We start from the raw sequence: 14,747 nt of genomic DNA on the forward strand, positions 1-14,747 counted from the left end.
AATTCTCAAGCACATGAATAGTAGCCCAGGGCTGTAGTAGAGTAACATGTATCATTCCCTAATGTCTTTTTTGAGAGAAGAGTGGAAAGACCCACGGGTGGGGGGGGGGGGGCAGTCAAATGTTTTGCTGTACACTTGCATGACAAAATATTTCCAAACACCCCTTAAAATGCATTTTTTGGTCAAGCATGTGTACAGCATGATGTTTGACTCCCCCCCCCCCCCCCCCCGGGTGAACAGATTGCTGCATTTAATTAAAATATTTGTATCAATCATCTTGTTCTGCCTGAATTAGAGCAGTTTTAATTCAAAAGGCAAAGGGGCAAAATGCATTGGAAGACTGCCTTAATTAATATGATTAAAATCCCTGCAGGTAACTGATGTTCAGATAAAATGTGATTGCCTTTTACAATTAAACAGATTAAGTTCTCTGGTCTCAATTTCTTTACTTTTCAGGCCATCATCAAAGTAATTTACTTTTCCCAGACAAAACTTGGATTTGATTTCTTCATGGATAAAATTACATCATTATCACGGGTAGGTATACTGACTAGTGCTGAGTGAAAATAAGTGAGACTCTACTACTCAAAACTACGATACTTCCTTATTTTACATCCGAATGTAATGAAATTTTCAGTGTTAGGCTTGATTCATATTTCTTTATCATCAACTCGTTGCTGGGGTGGACTTTGGCTTTGAATAAAAATCACAAATCATGACTATGGGAGACAGTCTTACTGAATTCATGAAAATGGTTCGAATCAGGAAGTACACAAGTTTAAATTAATTCAATGTCCTTGTTTGAATTAACTGATTATTCATTTACATATCAGAAATACAGTGTTTAATATGTATATATGTTACTGAAAATCTTAACTTTTGTTCTCAACACACTGGAAAATTTATAAAATTTGCTCAAAATGTCCAAGTATCCACTGCAGCCTTTATCAATTTGTGAGATTTCCAATATATCTTTTACCAGAGGTGCCACCTCCATTTCTACATGTACCAACACAGATCATTCAGTACTAAGTACAGGTAAATTTACTTTTGAGAAATGGTCTAGACACAATGTACATTTATATCATATGGCACTGAAAAGGGAAATCCCCTTATTTCTGAATAATTATTTGAATAACACCCCCCCCCCCCGGAAGTACACCATCCATGGAACGTTCCCCCCCCCCCCATAACCATTCAGGACCCAGGAATACTTCCACATCCATTCATTGCATACTCAAAATATTTCACTTCACTATAAAGTGTACTGTATGTTAATAAAAAAAAAGGGCCCCATGGTTATCCAAAGACGGTATGATGAGCACTCAAAGATTCCATTTTAAAGGAAAAAGAAAATAGTACAGAAAAAGAATGTTCAATAAAAAAAACACCAGATTAATTTTCAGATAATAAGTCGCTGAAAAAAAAATGATTCCATGGCCATTAGATGTTAGATGATAGAGTCAAGTATAATTCCCATTAGTGACCCTTTTAATAGAGAATCTTTGGACGGACTTCCAAGGCTCAAAAGTGCACTTAACACGACATATATTATGTGAAATGCACGGTGACAAACTAATTAGATTTGGTGGGTTTCATTATGCATTTTCAATCTCATTAGGGCAGGTGCATGATGGGAGTTGATTTGATAAAGCGACGGGGACAGGACTGCCGCCAGAGGCAAACTTCAGCTTGGTAGAAAAAAAAAGGATGAGAGAGAATAATTGCAAATGCATTTTTCACCGACCGTCTAATAATTAACATAGTCCACATTAATACTTTAAAATCCATGGTATATAAGTAGGGATATTCAGGGCCCCGTCTTAAAAAGAGTTACGATTGATCCAATCCCTCGTAACTCTATGGAGATCAATCAATCGTAACGTTATGGAAATCAATCAGTGTCATAATTTTTTCTACAGGAAATTTGCAAAATGTCCTAAGTAAACAAAGGAGATCACAAAAAATTGTCAAGAAATCAATTAATTTATGGATATACATTCATATCTAGATTTTTTTTGAACAAACATGCATTTTATATGTTGACTTTGCTGGCTTTCCATAGTTGCGATTGATCGGATCAATCGCAACTCTTTGTAAGACGGGCCCCAGGTATGATGGTAATGCAGTACTATCGTATGGAATTTGAATATTTAAGACATAGATTATGAGACCCACATGTTATGCTTTATAATTTCCCCATCATGCATGATAAAAAAGTAAGGGTATTTATTATCTACTAATTAATATGAAAAAGAATGCCAAAGCCATTGCAATGAAATGGGAAAAGAATTCAGGAAATCAATTTTTTTTATTAAATTACGGTAAAATACTAGATTGTAATATAGGATGATTTTCAGATATAAATTTATAGCTACATGTATAAAATATTTCCAATACAAATTTTCACAGAATTTTGTTTTTAAATGACATTTTGTCTGAGTTGAATATCACCAGTACTGGTTTTGGCACATTTTGTAAATCTGTACCTGTAGGAAACATTTAAAAACATCTTTTATTATGTACTTCAAGTAGAAATAAATCGCTTGGGCTCCATTTTGGAGTCGAGTAGAAATGTTGATGCCTTCTCCTATATTTACTCTGAATTCAATTCTTCAGAAAACCCGTTTTTGGTATAAAAAGAGAAAAAGCAAAAATACTGCCAAGACTTTGCCTACTCTTAATTCAATTCTTCAGAAAACCCGTTTTTGGTATAAAAAGAGACAAATCAAAAATACTGCCAAGACTTTGCCTGATGTTATGAAAATACAAAAAGACTTTATTCATTTACTTGAATGTTTAAATGGGAAAACACTCTATTCTGAAATGGAGTATGTAAATTCTTTCATGATTTGACTTTTCTAAATACCATTTTATGGTAAATAATATTCCAAATCCAATGCAAATTGTATGGATAAAAAATTGATATAGATGCTTTTGTTTTTTATATATAAATGGTACACTTAATGTATATTTGTAGCAGATTTTTTTTACAAAACAGCCTGAACTGCAAATCAAATCTAAAAAATAAAATCATTCTCTGCTCTATTCCTAATAGTCTTCCCTTTCTCCTTTTTTTTGCATTTAATAGGAGATTGGACGTACATGTAGAAATAAGCAGTTCTTAGAAAGAGTCTATGCGTGTAGAATTGTCGTTTTCTATAGGGCTAATACATGTGTTTCTCGAAGAGATACATTTTTAACACAGATTTAAATATGTTGAAATCTGTTATTGATCTTACATTATGAGGCAGATTGTTCCACAATTTTGGTGCCATTTTCCCAAAAGCTCTATCACCAAAAGTCTTCAGAGAGAAGATCATTTGATTGTGAACGAAGATTTTCGACTGGGTTGACATTTCTGAATTAAATCATTGAGGTAAGCAGGGGCATTCCCATTGACACACTTAAAAAAACAGTCTCATCCATCCATCACAACTGCCTCTATTTATGATTGTTTTTTAATTTTTCCCCTTGAAAACAAAGTGAATAAATGTATATAAACCACACAGGAAATTAATGATCTGTGCAAAAGCTGGTGGTACCTGTACCTTTAATACTTTTAGACTTATCTATAACCACCATGGTTGGCAATTTTTTTTACTTTTTTTTTTATCAGATTTGATTTAAATCAGATTTTTAAAATTTACATCTGATTTTTTTTTAAACAAAGTGGAAAGATTAAAAATATAACCCTTACACTGAAATCATTTTTAAAATCACACATTTCACAACTAAAATTATTATTAACATCTATTCTATTTCATGATTAAATCCAGTCAAAATAGAATTTATATAGAATATGTAAGTCATGACGAAGATGCCGTTTCTGCATCCTCTCGTGTAGGGTATTTAGCTCCTACTGACTGGTTTGGTCCAAGTTGAGGAACTGCCTCAGTGCCTTGTACATTGTACATGTTTCAATGGAAGTGACTTAAATCAATGATTTTAAAAAAAATTATAGTGAAAGTGGAGTAGGGGGCTAAGTGGTAACCGCTTATGAAGGATTTATTCATGTTTTGATGATATAAAGTTGATAAAATCTTTCGATTTTGAGTAAAAAAATAAATAAAACTGCCAGAATAAAAATATTGTCAATCATTTGTAGTGTTTCAATGGAAGTGATTTAAATCCATGATTTAAAAAAAATCATAGTCAAAGTGGAGTATATAGGGGCCTAAGTGTTAAACCGTTTATAGGCTACATTGCAAGATCAACCTGATTTTATTGACATGATTTCAATTGTTTTTAGTAGATATGAAGCATTTATTTATGTTTTGATGATATAAAATTGATAAAATCTTTCTATTTTGAATTAAAAAATAAAACTGCCACAAATAAAAAAAATGTCAATCATTTGTACACGTTTCAATGGAAGTGATTTAAATCAATGATTAAAAAAAAATCATATTGATTTAAATCAGCCAACCCTGATACCACCAAGCTCTCATTTAATCGGAGGGGGTGAACAAATAATTCATTTATCCCAAATCATTGGCCCATTAAATACTACTTGGTCAGAAATACATACATGCACCAAAGGAAATAGAGAAATTCTGTCTAATAATTGAGCCAGAAAAAGATACATAAAATTACCATCTTGATTCCTGTACAGTAAAGCACATAATCTGATATTCACCCCTCACAACACATTTATGGGGTGTCGCAAGAAACTTGCAATTAATTGCAAGTCTATTTTTTGGTCCCTAAATCAATCATATGTCTTGCAGTTAATTGCAAATTAGTGATTGATTTTTAAACTAACGTTGATCTATCAGTTGTAAAATTGCAACAGAATATTTGCAATTTATCGCAAATATTTTCTTGTAACACCCCCATAGTGTTTATGTATTTTCGTGACATATGGTCTGGCACAAATTCTGGCATACACTGGATCCTCTTCAAATTTTACAATGTCTACTCAAAAACATAGACTTATCTGCATTAAAAAAATTCTGGAAGAGACTGGCTTGAAATGTGTAGGACTAGGACATTTTTGTGTCATTGCGCCAGCAGATTCCATGTAGCTGCATTCATAAAACATGTAGGCCTTAGGTTGAGGTTGTCATAGTTTCATTCATAAAATACTCAATTTTCAGGTAATGTGTGGATTTGGTATATAATGTTGTAGGAAACTGTCAAATCGTTTCAAGCCTGAATTCCCCATATCACTGAATTTGTCTATTGGATAATTAAAACACTATAAAATTAAGAAATATGTATATAAACAAGTGGAACGCCTCTGGCAGTCTCGCCTGCATTACGCAATTTAATATAGCAGCAGTGCTAACTTTGAAAACTACTATAAAATAATCATTCACAAAAACATCATTCATATAATGACATAATACCACGTTCATTGACCATAAATGACATTTGAACGGAGACTTAAGACTGTCAACTACACCCATGTCCACATTTCATTCACTCTATCCATAAACTTTCAAAGTTATGATGGCACTTCAACAATTACCCCAACACGGCCAAAGTTCATTGACCTTTAATGACCTTTGACCATGGTCATGTGACCTGAAACTCACAGGGGATGTTCAGTGATGCTTGATTACTCTTATATCCCAAGTTTTATGAACTAGATCCATAAACTTTCAGAGTTAGGATGGTAATTTAACAAATACCCCCAACTTGGCCAAAGTTCATTGACCTTAAATGACCATTGACCATGGTCATGTGACCTGAAACTCGCAAAGGATATTCAGTGGTACTTGATTAACCTAATGTCCAAGTTTCACGGACTAGATCCATATATTTTCAAAGTTATGATAGTAATTCAACAAATACCCCCAACTTGACCAAAGTTCATTGACCCTAAATGACCTTTGACCTTGGTCACGTGACCTGAAACTCGAGCAGAATGTTCACTAATACTTGATTAACCTTATGCCCAAGTTTCATGAACTACATGTAGGTCTATATACTTTCTAAGTTATGATGTCATTTCAAAAACTTAACCTTCGGTTAAGATTTTGAAAATAATTTTCCCAACATGGTCTAAGTTCATTGACCCTAAATGACCTTTGACCTTGGTCATGTGACCTGAAACTCAGGCAGGATGTTCAGTAATACTTGATTAACCTTATGTCCAAGTTTCATGAACTAGGTCCATATACTTTCTAAGTTATGATGTCATTTCAAAAACTTAACCTTAGGTTAAGATTTGATGATGACGCCGCCGTCGCCGTCGGAAAAGCGGCGCCTATAGTCTCGCTCTGCTATGCAGGCGAGACAAAAACAGCTGCTTGCACTAAAATAGATGAATTTATTTTTCAAACAAAACTGTTCATGGCAAAAATCCTCTTTCAAACATGATCACAATCAATACCTCTTTCAAACATGATCACAATCAATATGTCAGAACAGTTGTGGAAAAAAGAACATGATTATTACAATCTATCTAATTTCCTCTCACATATAGTCTACTACGGACTTCCATATATACATTTACAGTTTATACTAAATCATATAGCTAACAATTTCTGTAATTGTACAACTCCTTGAATTTACAACTGGGATCTCAAAGCTACAGGTACATCAGGGAATAATTTTGCTTACCAAATTTGATTTGTATTTTGGGGCCATTTAGGAAATAACTCTCCCCTATTCTGTAGGCTACAATCATTCTTATATTAAAAGAAATTTAAAAAAATCTGCATCACAAAAGACTTTTTTGTGTGGCAGTCTTTAAAAATGTGGAGAAAATTATGATGCAATAACCAGGAAAATTATTCCCTGCTACAGTGTACATGTTTAAAGGTCAAGTCCACCTCAGAAAAATGTTGATTTGAATAAAAAGAGAAAAACTCAACAAGCACAATGCTGAAAATTTCATCAAAATCGGATGTAAAATAAGAAAGTTATGACATTTCAAAGTTTCGCTTATTTTTAACAAAATAGTTTTATGAACGAGCCAGTTACATCCAAATGAGAGAGTCGATGATGTCACTCACTCACTATTTCTTTTGTTTTTTATTGTTTGAATTATACAATATTTCAATTTTTACGAATTTGATGATTAGGACCTCCTTGCCTGAAGCACAAAATGTTAAAATAATGGAATTCCACATGTTCAGGGAGGAATGAAACTTCATTTCACATGACAATGATGAGAAAATCAAAATATTTCATATTTCATATAATAAAATACAAAAGAAATAGTGAGTGAGTGATGTCATCAGTTCCCTCATTTGCATACTGACCGAGATGTGCATATAACTGTTTTGTGAAATGAAGCGAAACTTTAAAATGTCATAACTTTCTTATTTTACATCCGATTTTGATGAAATTTTCAGTGTTTTGCTTGTTGAATTTTTCTCTTTTTATTCAAATCAAGTTTTTGTTGGGGTGGACTTGTCCTTTAAAGGACAAGTCCACCCCAACAAAAAGTTGATTTGAATAAAAGGAGAAAATCCAATTTATGACATCTTAAAGTTTCGCTTAATTTCACAACCTGGTCGGTATGCATATGAGCAGACTGATGACGTCACCCACTCACTACTTCTTTTGTACCGTAGTTTTCTCATTGTCATGTGAAACCAAATTTATTCCTCCCTAAACGTGTGGAATTACCATTTTTTTCAAAGTTTATGGTTAATTCAAGTTGGTCCTTATTGTCATATCTGTAAAAATTGAAATATTATATATATTTCAAACAATAAAACACAAAAGAAATAGTGAGGGACATCATCGCCTCTCTCATTTGCATATCACTGAGTTGTGCATATAACTGTTTTGTAAAAAATAAGCAAAACTTTAAAATGTCAGAGCTTTCTTATTTTACATCCGATTTTGATGAAATTTTCACTTCAGCATTATGCTTGTTCGATTTTTCGGTTCAAATCAACAATATTCTGGGGTGGACTTGACCTTTAAAGCTAAATGAACGTAATTGCAGTAAAACACTGATTTCGTGAGAAAGTCTGTAAAACTAAGTTAAAGTATTGATATATCATCGTTGATCTAGATCTGGTACAGTTACATAGACTGAACTTTGTGAAATCATAATATCTAGCTAAAAAACGATCACACTGAAGATCGCCAACACAGATAGGCACACGTGGGACAGTGTATTATTATTGCTGGAATAAAGACCCGACGGAAGTGACCGAATCCGCGCTTATTTTGCTTATTTCTCAGCAATTACACAATTTCTTCCAGAATCCTTTGGCTCATATTTTTCATTCATACAAACAGACACTTTGGTGATCATTATATTAAATTATGTAAAAAGTCATTTTGAGATCGTTCCCACAACTGGAATTTATCTTTAAAGAATACTTACAGAAGCTCCTAGGACAACAAAGATGTGTTGAACCTCATCTTCCTGATTCATGCTGTCCTTCAGCATAGAAAGACCACTCTCCTATAAAAAAAAATAATAAAAAAAATGTAAAAACACTTTTCACTGACGTTGTCTCATCCTTTGGGGTATGACTTGTTGAGTTTTCATGCATTATCATTAATACCTCTTGTTTGTGAATTAGGGAGCTTTAGGCTTGTGACAACTTCTGTGATTTGTTTTACTTGGCAAACAGTGTTAGCAACAACAACAAAAATCTGTCAAGTCCTTGCTTCTAGTAATTTTTACAATTTTGGGTCAATCTATCATTTGTGAGGATCTACTGTGCATATTCTGGATGGTTGTGTACTGCTGAATTGATATACCCTAACCCTCAGAAATTCCAAGCTAGCAGCGAGCTAGTGACTAGTTAGTGGACAGCTTCACAAGCTTGCAATAGGCATGCAGAGAAACCTTTTCGCAAGCATATGCCATTTGCGAGCTTGCAATTGCTTATAAGATAACCAGCGGCTAGTCGCTACTAGTTACTAGCTTGAAACATGTTTAGCCTCCATCACACTTATTCGGAATCAGCAGGAATCAAGCAGAAGCTGGAACAAAAAAAATATTTAAACAATCTAGAAATTTTTGGGAGGAACTTATGAATTCACCAAACAGGAGTTGAAATTCAGTAAATTGACCACGTGAATCATCATACACTAGTCAAAATGAACCGCAATGGAGTCAGATTGATAATTCGTGCTACATTCTTGGACATTCTAGGCGCATTCTCAATATTCTGACTACATTCTGAGTGCATTCGAAATATTTTTGTCATTTCTTTTGGCCGTCCCGAAGGTTTTGGTCATGTTCAAAACATTCGAGGGGTATTTTCGAACGGTGTTCGAAGTAGATTTAAATGACCGACTGGTGGTCGAACAATAGTCCTTTCATTCAGGCCAATTCTGCTTGATTCGGAATAAGTGTGATGGGGGGCTTTTAAATTTCTGTAGGTAGAGATATACACCGTTTACTAGAAAAGCACCGAGCTGGAAGAATACTGCTTGCAGCTAATGGCTATGCACTTTTCCATCAGGCTGCGTAGTGTCTCCCCAAACTCCAACGCAAGTGTGCAAACACAATGCAAGCTCAGAGGAGAATACTAAAATATGCAATAAAACAGGGACTCAGTTTAAGGGGAGTGAGAGTGATCACTCGCTACCGCTCTCCTTAATCCATTTTCGGTAGAGCCATTTATCACTCGCCTCAGCAATTGCTTAACAAGAGTGTCAGTCAATGATCATGCGAACTGTTAGAGTCAACCTTGAAAACCTCAACGTTTTGTAAATAACACACAATTACATTGTAAGCAATAACACACTTGCAAGAATGACATTAAAGAGTTCAATGAGATAAATATTGCATAGATCTGATAGTTTGTCTCCTTTGGTTGTGGGTTGTAACTTAGTGTACGTTCCTCCATCCATTCTGAAATCGGACAAGAGAGCTCCCCTTGTATGTCAAAGAAGAGCTTTTAGTAGTGCTCCCCTAATGCTCCCCTTAAAAATTTTAGGAGAGCTTTTTATTGCTCCCCTCATAATTATAAAACTGAGTCCTGCAATTTGGACATCTCACAAGTAAGCTATATTAAAGTGGTTTGTTATTCATCCTCATGGGTTTTTTAGGGTTAACAAAAACTCGACTTGGCATTTAAGATCCAGGGTATGTTTTAAGTACATGAATGTGCACAAACTATCTAATTTCCTGTCTTACATGCATATATTGCTGGGTTCAAGTAGTTCAAGTCAAGTGCTCTAGTAGGAAATACATGTATTTGCAGACAGGAACCGTTTTCTATATATATCAGGGGCATGTTTTGTAAACTGTAAAGACCTTCAATGAATACCTTTATTTCTATTGGATTCCAAGTCGCGTTACCAAAATTACAGTTAAAGATATTCTTAAGCTCTTAATGAAACTGACCCTTCCAGGGAAGTAAAATTCTCATGCATCATGAATCCAATTTAATTTCATACAGTTGTACAAAAATCAAATAAGGTGCTTTAATAGATTAATAAAAGCAAGGCAAAGCAGTATGTGATGATAAGGAGTGAATTCTTTTATATTTTTCATCATTTGGAAATGGGTTAATATGGAGGCAAGTAATAAGCAGAAAGAAAGACACAGGTACAGAGGTGTGGTGAAATTAATGAAACAGAAGTGCCCATACAGTACATGTACATGTACTACATATATATGCAAAAGTTTTTGCGACAAAATAAATTACTCTGCATTGTCCCCAAGTCAAGCTCTGTTATCATTTGCTTTATATACATGTACATCTATAGGCAACTATGCAAGAGAATGCTTCGCTTTATTTAACAGAGCAAATGTCAGGGCACCCTTCAAACTTGCAATTGATACAGTAATTAAATTTTACGATATTAAATTTCATCATTAAATTCTTGACCTTGATACATGTATACATGTAGGGTCTCATTATGGTCAGTTTGTTTGAATAGAACAACTTCTGAATATAAAAACAATTTGACACTCCTTACAAATGGGACTAATTGATTGCTGTTTGTTGTACATGTACTTTGGTACTGGTCAGAGAGGTGAACTTGGTGCGACTAGAGTTGCCAGTTAAATGGGATATTCTGCGTCCACTCTGCCGTACTTTGGCAAAAGGAAGCAAGTAACAAAAGTATCATTTGTTGTAAATGAGCAATGTGTGAATGAGCAATGTGTGTTAAGCATCAATGCAATTTAACAGAATATTTTCTTCAATATCTTTCCATAGAACGATAATTTCTTCCCCAAATTTTGCCTGAACATGCAACATACATGTACCAAGGGTGTTTCAGAAACAACAATAACTCAAATTTGACTGAGGTGTCACTTGCTTCCTTTGGCCAAAGTGGGGCAGCATCCTCCAACAATAGTAAAAAGAGATAAGTTTGTTTCCTTAACAAGGGCAGTAAAAATGAATATTTAATATTAAAGTTGGTCTCGTTTTATCATCCAAAAACCTGTCAGTAGAAATATTCCCAGTTTACAAGGACAACATGTCATCACCCTGCACAGTTGGACGAACAAGATTTCTCCTGATCACAAGTGCAATATATTTATTGAAGCAATGATGATGTCACAATTTATTTGTGCATTTTTCATGAGTTTAGCTTGGGTATGATCAGAAACATCCATAGCCCAAATTTGGTGGAAATTAGTTCATCATGGGGGGGGGGTGCACAAGTTCTTACTTAGACCTATCAAAATCAGTCAAATTTTGCCTGGTTGAGTTCCAAACAGTGTAGAAATAGGCCAGTTCATACATTTATTTCAATGGAGCCAATTAGGTATTTGGGGCGGCTATAAACCAATTCACATCAAATTTGGTGTGTGGAGTCAAGGTTTTCCATAATGATCTAGTGTAACTGAAATATTGCAGGCCAACTAGATTTTTAAATTACATTTGAGCATTAATACGAAAATCAACCCCCCAAATGACATTGTTGACAATCACAACATTGTCAGTTTGTGCATTTCTTCAAAAAGGGAAATCATTATCAGGACCGGTACCATAGTTGAAACATTATTTTACATGAAATCTGGCATTCATTAATTAGAATATGAGAGTAGTCTGTAGAAGTTAAGAAATACTAATCACATAATATTCATATTTAAGGCACACAGTAAAATACTTATATTTTTTACCGTTTTTTTTTATTCTTCAGCACCAGTAAAACATCAAAATTTGATATTTCACCCAGGAAATACCATACCATTGGTTTCCCACCTACACTGTAGACTATTGAATAACTTCACATCTTCTACATAGAGGACTCTTTATAAAAGGAATTCCTTGAGAAGCTAAAAGATTACTGAGGTATAAAAAACCTTGAATTTTAGTCAATTGTGAAAAATGCTACTTACATGTAAGGAGTAAAGAGGAATGCCATAACTAAACAGAGGCCTAATATTTGTAAAAGAGCTTTTCCTGTACACAAAAACTTTTTGTCATAGTAGTACAACTAGAGTATCACTACTGTACATAACATATTGGGATGTAACCAACAATGTATAAAATTGAAACCAACTTCACGTATTCAATCTTTAAATCATGTCATGTCAACTGTATATAAATTTAGTTACATTATTAAAGTGAGAAAATAAATCAATGAAATATGAATATTTTATTTCTTTTCAACTAAAGCATTTACATTACTAGCATTCATTAATAATAAGTTTTCAGGTTAATTATTTATAAAAACCAAAAGGCTGAAAAATGCAAACCATATGGTAATGTTACAGTATGTTTCTGAATTAAGTCTTGAAATTAAAACATGATGTGACATGCACCTTTAATATAATACTGTCTGTACTCTGTAGTCATTGCAGCCAATTTTTAGTCTGAAAGATGTCATAAAACTTTCTTTTTAATATGATGAATATCCTGTTCCTGGTCCATAGTTCTATTAGTTCATTGACAAAATATACAACAATTTCATAATAATTATGATTTCATGAGTTTCATATCACATGCATTCAGCTTACAAGTATCATGTTGGACAAAATTCTTAAATCCTGGACTTTGACTTAATATTGAAGTTTGATCACCAATGAGAATAATCATATCTGATCATTAAATGAATGTCAGGTGTTATTATACAAATATAATAAACTATATTTGGAATGACATTTCATATACATTAAACATGCCATAGCAACATTCTGTTTACATCTATGCTCTAATTTTGGTCACATTTAATAGACAAATTACACACGTGCCAAATTTAGGCTTGTCAACATGCTTCACAAATCATAATCAAAAGTTTCTTGAAAATGTCATAAAACTTTACCTCAAAAAAGTAAAACACCATGCACCAAGAGAAAAGTCTGAATACTTCTCTTAAATAACTCACCAGAAAAAAATGAAAGACTGATTACCAGAGCAAAACGGTTAAGTGATATAGTCTATATAGTGTCTGGTTCCTATATTAAGATGTTCACATGAACATACCCCTAAAAGCCAATAGACACAGAGATTACAATATACCACGGTCCAGGGTCCGTTACATAACATACCATCACACAGTATCAGCTCAGCAAGACCAGCAGACACAATGACTTAGCAATTCTGCTGGCAACAATCTCCAGCTCCACGCTCACACAGTATGGAAAGAGCCCTTTTGAACTGGTAAACAAGCAGGCAAGTGCACCTCAACTCCCCTGGTAATCACAAGCTTTTGAAGGCTGGCCTGTCTCATCACCCTAATTAAATTTTATGGTGTAGATGGGTGTGTTGTCATCCACGGCACATGTGAACGATGCCCCTGCTGTACTTGGTGTGTAATACTGTGTATTAGTGTGTATGCACTGGAAGTTCATGTAATAATGGAGATGTAAGAGGGTGCTGTTCACATATTCAATAGATAAACATTGATATTTTGTATTATAAAACCGAAATATATATATGGTATATTACATTCAACAATACTCCTTCTCAGGAGCGTTGGGGGAGTGTTACAAAGAGATTCAGTCCTCGAATTTATATTTCATTTTAACTTTTTATACATGGCTTGTCATACAATTATAGTATACTTAATTGAATGGTTGTATTATTTAACTGTTGGTATTACAGGGCTGCCAACATAGTAGGATGGGGGGGGGGGAGGAGCAGCAGGAGAAAAAAACAGAAAAAAAACATCTCTCTTGATCTGTGTAATCTAAAAATTCACACATCTTCGCAAATAATTATGAATGTAGGACCTATGCAGTTTCTTATTATCTTATAATATTACTCTCATATAATTTTTGAAATATATTGCAAGCAAAGTTCTTGAGATTGACTTGACCAGACATACAATACCACTAAAATCACATGCATTTCAAACATGAAACTTTATCTGTGTGCACATTTCTACTCAGTAAATCTCATTTCCACTGACCAAATAAAAATCATTATCCATGTCAACTGTTAGACAAATTTTCATTATTTTTTTTTCATTTATTATTTTTCTCCATTGAACACAAAAATCATTTCTTTTACCAATGTTGGATTCTTCTCCAAGTCACAGTGTAAGGCTTAAAAACCTGAACTTTTAATAACCAATCATTATCAGTTTTAAATTCAAAGGTCAAGTCTACCCCAAAAAAATGTTTGATGAGAATAAAAAGAGAAAAATCAAACTAGAATAATGCTGAAAATTTAATCAAAATCGGATATGAAATAAGGAAGTTATGACATTTAAATTTTTTTTGCATATCTTTCACAAAAAAGTGATATGCAAAACTCAGTGGCATGCAAATGAGACAGACGATGATGTCCCTCACTCTATTTCTTTTGTTTTTTATTGTTTGAATTATACAATATTTCATATTTTACAGATTTGACAATACGGACCAACTTAACTGAATCATTTTGTATTAAACAATGCTGAGTCCACATATT

The sequence above is a fragment of the Lytechinus pictus genome, chromosome 3 (assembly GCF_037042905.1).
Source record: "Lytechinus pictus isolate F3 Inbred chromosome 3, Lp3.0, whole genome shotgun sequence".
Lineage (NCBI taxonomy): Eukaryota > Metazoa > Echinodermata > Echinoidea > Temnopleuroida > Toxopneustidae > Lytechinus > Lytechinus pictus.